An 8,149-nucleotide genomic window follows, 5' to 3' on the forward strand; every position below is an offset into this window, starting at 1 on the left:
TCCATATATTTTCCTCAGAATTTTTCTTTCCTGCTTTTGAAACTCTCTGATCTTTTTATGACTGAATCACTGTAGTTTCTCTAGCATAAAGTGCTTCTAGTAGGACTACTGTGTTGTAATGCCTTAGTTTCGCATTGACAGAAATATATTTCTTATTATAGCGATTCCAAGTGAGCTTATATGCTTTTTGTAATCTGGAGATTCTACCTTTATTGGCTATTGAGTTCAGTCCTGATGGTTGGATTATCTCTCCCAGATATCTGAAGGAGACAACTTGTGCCACTTTCCCGTATTGAGTAGTAATGGTTTGTTTTCCATATACTGTATTTTCTCGTAGGAGATTTGTAGCCCAGCTTTCTGTGAGATTTCGTGTAGTTTTTCAAATGCAAGTCTGGCTTCCTCTCTATTGTTCGTTAGAATGGCAAGATTGTCCGCGAAAGCCAGACACTCCACCCTAATTCTCTGCTCTTTTTTTATCCCAAGCTGAATTCCTTTTATTCCCTTATGTCATCACGACTTTTTACATCACCATGTTAAACAGAAGTGGGGATATTCCATCTCCTTGGCGAACACCAGTCTGGATATTTAATGCTTCTAATGTTTCTCCCATGAATTTAACTTTCGAGGTTGTATCTGTTAATGCCTGTTGAGTAATTGAACTTGTTTTCCTGTCAATCCTGAACTCCTCTAAAGTGTGAAATAGTGTTTGTCTATCTATTGAATCGTAAGCCTTTTTAAAATCGACAAAAGTTGCCACAGTATTTCTACATCTTCTCATTTGCAAATCTGTTTTTGAGTTCCATATCTGTACGATGCAAGGTCGGCCTTTGCGAAACCCTGTGTCATACTCCCCTATTAACTGGTCCGCTTGTTCTTCTGGTCTGTTTAACAGGGCCTTTGAAAGAATTTTGTATGTTACAGGGAGCAGTGAGATTCCGCTGTAATTATTTGGATCTGTTTTTGCACCTTTTTTGTGGAGAGGGTGAATTAATGCACATTTCCACTCAGCAGGTACTTGTTCAGTTTCCCAAATATTTGATATAATTTTGTGGGTTGCTTGTGTGAGATTATTGTCATATAATTTACATACTTCTGCTATGATTCCGTCTTCCACTGGAGCGTTGTTGCTCTTTAAAGAATTGATTATCTCCTTTACCTCTTTAAATGATGGTGGATTTGAATCGGGATTGGATGTGGGTTTTTCGAAATCTAGTTGTTCTGTCCGAGATTCGCAGTTGAGAAGTGAGTGAAAATATTTAGCTAACATTTGACAGTTCTTTTTAGGGTAGGTTTCCAGTGATCCATCGGGCCGGCAAATGCACAGGCTAGGTGGTTGATACACTGTTAGGGTTTCTTTGAAAATCTTGTAAAAATTTCTGGTGTTGTTCTTGATAAATTCCTGTTCAATATCTTCAAGCCGGTTTACATTATGTCTACGTTTTTCTCTTCGTATTGCCTTGGATGAACTCTTCTGTATTCTCAAAAATTCCTGCCATTTTTCTGTAGTTTTTATATATATGTATAGGGTGGTCCATTGACAGTGACCGGGCCAAATATCTCACGAAATAAAATAAGCATCAAACGAAAAAACTACAAAGAACGAAACTCGTCTAGCTTGAAGGGGGAAACCAGATGGCACTATGGCTGGCCCGCTAGATGGCGCTTCCATAGGTCAAACGGATATCAACTGCGTTTTCTTAAATAGGAATCCCCATTTTTATTACATATTCGTGTAGTACGTAACGAAATATGAATGTTTTAGTTGGACCACTTTTTTCGCTTTGTGATAGATCGCGCTGTAATAATCACAAACGTTTAAGTACGTGGTATCACGTAACATTCCGCCAGTGTGGACGGTATTTGTTTCGTGATACATTACCCGTGTTAAAATGGACCGTTGACCAACTACGGAAAAGGTCGATATCGTGTAAATGTATGGCTATTGTAATCAAAATGCCCAACGGGCGTGTGCTATGTATGCCGCTCGGTATCCTAGACGACATCATCCAAGTGTCCGGATCGTTCGCCGGATAGTTGCGTTATTTAAGGAAACAGGAAGTGTTCAGCCACGTGTGAAACGTCAACCAAGCCCTGCAACAAATGATGATGCCCAGGTAGGTGTTTTAGCTGCTGTCGCGGCTAATCCGCACATCAGTAGCAGACACATTGCGCGAGAATAGGGAATCTCAAAAACGTCGGTGTTGAGAATGCTACAACATCGACTGCACCCGTTCCATATTTCTATGCACCAGGAATTGCATGGCGACGACTTTGGACGTCGTGTACAGTTCTGCCACTGGGCACAAGAGAAATTACGGGACGATGACAGATTTTTACTGGCGTTCTATTTAGCGACGAAGCGTTATCCACCAACAGCGGTAACGTAAACCGGCATAATATGCACTATTGGGCAACGGAAATTCCGTAATGCCTACGACAAGTGGAACATCAGCGACCTTGGCGGGTTAATGTATGGTGCGGCATTATGGGAGGAAGGATGATTGGCCCCCATTTTATCGATGGCAATCTAAATGGTGCAATGTATGCTGATTTCCAACGAAATGTTCTACCGATGTTACTACAAGATGTTTCACTGCATGACAGAATGTAGATGTACTTCGAACATGATGGATGTCCGGCACATAGCTTGCGTACGGTTGAAGCGGTATTGAATAGCATATTTCATAACAGGTGGTTAGGTCGTCGAAGCAGCATACCATGGCCCGCACGTTCACCGGATCTGACGTCCCCGGATTTCTTTGTGTGGGGAAAGTGGAAAGATATTTGCCACCGTGATCCACCGACAAGCCTGACAACAAGCGTCAGCGAATTGTCAATGCATGTGCGAACATTACGGAAGGCGAACTAGTTGCTGTTGAGAGGAATTTCGTTACGCGTATTGCCAAATGCATTGAGGTTGACGGACATCATTTTGAGCATTTATTGCACAAATGTGGTATTTACAGGTTATCACGGTGTAACAACATGCGCTGTCAGAAATGATAAGTTCACAAAGGACCATGTATCACATTGGAACAACCGAAATAAAATGTTCAAACGTACCTACGATCTGTATTTTAATTTAAAAAACCTACCTGTTACCAACTGTTCGTCTAAAATTGTGAGCCATATGTTTCTGACTATTACAGCGCGATCTATCACCAAGCGAAAAATTGGTCCAACTAAAACATTTATATTTCTTTACGTACTGCACGAATATGTAATAAAAATGGGTGTTCCTATTTAAAAAAAACACTGTTGATATCCGTTTGACTTATGGCAGTTGCCATCTAGCGGGCCAACCATACCACCATCTGGTTTCCCACTTCAAGCTAGACAAGTTTCGTTCTTTCTAGTTTTTTCGTTTGACTTTTATTTCGTGAGATATTTGGCCCTGTAACGATCAATGGACCAATGTATATATTTTACTATTCTTACTTAATTTTACAACGCAGTGGGGTTCCCATATGGCTAGACAATTTTCTATGGCAATATTAGGCTGATCAGTGAGGGAGGATGGGCTCAGGATATTTTCTCCTTATTTGTGAACCAAGTTTAGCAGTCTCTCTGGAGTGCCAATAGTGGCTTCCTTTTTCCCTCGCTGATCGTTTCTGTAGGAAGTACGTGGGACCAGTTTGCATGCTATGTAGTTTCCAAAGTTGTTCCCCTCTCCTAGTCTCCTAAGTTGTGGCACTAACGCTGAAGATTAAGTTCTCACTCCCTTTTAACACTGCAAAGTAGCCTCTCTGACGAAACTCAGGCCGTCTTCTGATGAAAAAAAAAAAAACCGTTGTTCGGGCGGCTGGACACAACAGCATCGTGTTTCGCGGCAATCCCGTGGCTCCTGATTGGCTGGTTTAGTTGCGTGCCAATTCTCGCGACCCTTCGGAGGTGCAGAAACCCGGTAGGTTCTCTCTTGTTCCTGCTCGCTTGTGGATGCTTAAGGACAGGATGCTGATATCGGTAAGCATTGGCGTACTCAGTGAATGCCAACTCATTTGGTTATAATGCGCTTCCAGAGCACTAGGGCATCATTAGTTAGAGAGCACTATTTTCTTTTCGTTTCTCATAATGTTTCTTTTGTAAATTCATTAATTCGCAAGTGATGTTGGACTTGGAGTCTGACCTTTGTCCGTTACGAGCGCGAGGTCAGCTATGAACCATATCAGGCTGAAGATCCTGGTCCTCAAAGTTGCAGTATCGCCTTCAGCATCTCTTTTTTAGTTATGTTCTTGTGATACGCATGGGGATTTAAGTTTCTAGATTCTAACTTCGCGAAGTAGACTCATGGTCCTTTGCGCTAGAACGTGGCGAACGGTTGGTCTTGCGTGCTGTAAATTCTATAGCAACTTCTTAGACTTGCAGTGATCTTATTTTCTTCGCTTAAACGAGTGTTGCTATACGGATATTCATGTGAGGTACCTGGTTTTTGGTGGGGAGGAAGGTTGCCACTTTATTAGTCTGATATTTATCCATTACTCTGTTTAGTCTACCGTAGTGGCGAGTGCATGATGACAGTTCCACTCTCTTGTAGAAATGGTAGCGTATTATTTTAGTCACAACGATCAGAAGCCTTATTCGTCTTTCCGCCACTCCCTTTCTTCACCATTGTGAATATGGCAGACTTCTCAACCAATTTTTCATTCCTCCCGCAAAATTAAGTTCAATAGTATCTGTTCAAAATGGTTCAAATGGCTCTGAGCACTATGGGACTCAACTGCTGAGATCATTAGTCCCCTAGAACTTAGAACTAGTTAAACCTAACTAACCTAAGGACATCACACACATCCATGCCCGAGGCAGGATTCGAACCTGCGACCGTAGCGGTCTTGCGGTTCCAGACTGCAGCGCCTAGAACCGCACGGCCACTTCGGCCGGCAGTATCTGTATGAGCGGACGTAACGACATTATTTTCTTTGTATTTATGGACGTTCTCGTTTAGGCAGTCTTTGTAATAAAGATGTCATACTAATGTCTATCTGCATTCATCAACTTATCGAAACTCCCCTCCTACATAAGAGCAGCTTGCAACCCCTGTCAACCCTTATGATCAGCAAATTACCTAATCAACAAATGTTTTGTTTAGTCGGTCTCGGAAAGGTCGTGCAGATCTCGCGATTTTCTTTGTTGGGGTCGAGTTTGTTCTCGCAGACCCGTTGCGGTCATTGCATTTACGGAACCGCAGATGGTTGCCTTATCCTGAATAGGTGATAGAGAGTTTGAATTAAGTAACTCTCACCTATTCACTAAATTTATTTATTGAGGAATCTTTCTACAGTTCCCATAGGAAAGTATTTAAACCGAACAATGCACTGCTCTTAGGGTGTAACATTCAGGACTAGAGGAAGCCAGATTCTACATATATGGTCATTAACCACTACATCGCACTGCATATTGCCAGAGTTTTGCATTTTCCAAAGTTACAGTTACCGGCAGCTGTAACCAAGCGTTTAGTTACGGAGAGCTCTAGGAATTTCATCTGTATCCGACTAGAACAAATATTTATTGGGTTACTGTCGTACCGTAGAGTAAGCTCGGAGGGCCGGGAAGGATGCCAGACATCATGGAGGTGCCCCTCGTCGCAGGCGAACCATGGGGACCAGTGCGGACACATCCGACTCGCAAACTGTTTTCCCTCACACAACTATTTCTCATCTCTGCCATCAACATTGCTCTCCTAACCTCGATTTTACCATTCGTTCGTACTGTCACACTTCAATCAGATTTCTGTCTAACGGTATTAACTGCATGTGGATTACCCTATGAATGCAGGAAAATGACCTTGCTGTTTAGGCCCTTAATCGGCAACCAACCTATATCTTTTACTTTACGTCGGCTTTTCAAAAAATGGTTCAAATGGCTCTGAGCACTATGGGACTTAACTTCAGAGGTCATCAGTCTACTAGAACTTAGAACTACTTAAACGTAACTAACCTAAGAACATCATACATATCCATGCCCGAGGCAGGATTCTAACCTGCGACCGTAGTGGTCGCGCGCTTGAAGACTGTAGTGCCTAGAACCGCTCGGCCACTTCAGCCGGCCTTCGTCGACTTTTAATTGTGTGAGTTTCTTCTCAATTTTTATGCAGCTGAGGTTATAACTTGTAGCCGGGTAAGTGGAGGAATCGTCCAGGCACACATCTGACGACCTCCGTCATCACAACAATGTACTGTTCGAGTAGGGACTTTGAACGTGTTAGACAGGGTATCCCAAATTACATTTTTTTAACTTTTTCCTTGTGGAAAGAATACTTATCAAGCATGTACAGAAGTGGTCAAGACAGTGGATCTGTTTGTACGAGAACGGCGGCTTTCGTTGCTTCATTGACAAATGATTGCATCGGCCATTGCGTAATTAGTGGCTTCCGGACAGCATCACATCCTGACTCGTCGCCATCCCACTGACATCCCTGTCCGACCTATACTGAAAGTCCTCAAACTGATCATTCGTGTTTGTCTTTCCTTGCCACGGAACGACATTAAATGGAAATGATTCATCCTAAACGCAGAGTAACATCAATATTGAGTCCACAATTAATATTAGCGGGTGAGTGCTTTCGGCATTTACACTACGCAGTCGCTCGCCTTAAACACTTTGCTCATTAAGACAATTTTAATTGTAACCTATTTCAGGGCACAAGGTAGCATATTGCCTGTACATTATTTCTTGATAGTCATGAAAATCCTCCAACTTAGTTCATGCAGTATGGTTCTTTAGTGGATACAGGGGTGAGGAATTGGAATTCAGATAATAATTTATTCTACATATAATATCAAAAGGTAAAAAAAAGAAAAAAAAAACATATACCTTTGTGACTGTACTTTCAGCGTAGATTGCTAACAATAGAACTGCAAGTAAAAATATATACAGATACAAAAATTTATAAGTCTGTCCTTCAATATAACGTCCATTCAGAATATCTCGACCTGTAACCACTACGAAAGTCTGTGATTGTTATTCAACTAGCGTACTCACAGAATGTGGTCTCAGCATGAATGTTCAAACATAAATACTGCCGCCGCTGGAACTATGGAGAGTGGAATGCTTGCATCTCATTGGCAGCGGTGTAATGGTTCGTGGCAGTGATCTCGTGCCGTGGTGGCGGCTGTAGTAAACGCGGCGGCGTAACCGCCGGCGCGTATTTGAAACTGCAGCGGACCGTATAACGGCCGATGCTGCAATTAACACCAAATTTTAATGCAAAAAGGTTATCAAATGTTGAGAAAAGCGGGTTTTCTGTTAGAACTTAATACGTACAGAAAAAAAACTATTTTTACACCAGTTCCTTAATTTCGAATATGTACAGCCTTATACTGAAGGGAATGAGAGACTAAAAGTATAAACTCTCAGACTCTAAAATACATTAATTTAATGCGAGATAATATCTGAAACAGAACCGAAACAAAAGTTGTCTGTGTCAAAGTGTGGCTCACTGAAATCAGAATGTGCTGCCAGATAATACTCAGTATTGTATAGCTACACCCCCATGTATTGTAACTTGCCAGGAATCTCCTAGGTCTGCTGTGTAGAAGATGGACTTGATGTAGCTGCTCAAGCCTGTGCCCTTCTTAGACACTGGTCGTCCATAGGTCATACAGTGAGTGCCGATGGTACCTGCCACGAGTATCTGCAACTTCAAATCGTGTTCTTTTTTTTTTCCTTTTAATCGTCAGTCCCCTGGCTGTGCTGGCTGAGTTTCAGTCTCTGTCTTTCCCTATAGTATTAACTTCTACAGCCCCCTCCAGTAACAAGAATGTTATGGGTTCAAATGGATCTGAGCACAATGGGACTTAACTTCTGAGGTCATCAGTCCTCTAGAACTTAGAACTACTTAAACCTAACTAACCTAAGGACAGCACACACATCCATGCCCGAGGCGGGATACGAACCTGCGACCGTAGCGGTCGCGTGGTTCCAAACTGTAGAGCCTAGAACCGCTCGACCACTCCAAGAATGTTATTCGGAAATGGCTTGTCACTTGTCCTTTCATTCCGTCCCATCTTCTCACTGTTTTCCATGTATTCCTTTCCTCGTCGATTCTGCGTTGAACCTCCTCATTTCTCATCTTATCAGTCTACCTCCGTTTCACCGTTCTTTTATAGCACCACATCTCAGACTCTTCCATTCTCTTCTGTTGCGGTTTTCC

This window comes from Schistocerca cancellata, chromosome 6 (assembly GCF_023864275.1).
Source record: "Schistocerca cancellata isolate TAMUIC-IGC-003103 chromosome 6, iqSchCanc2.1, whole genome shotgun sequence".
In the NCBI taxonomy this organism is placed as follows: Eukaryota; Metazoa; Arthropoda; class Insecta; order Orthoptera; family Acrididae; genus Schistocerca; species Schistocerca cancellata.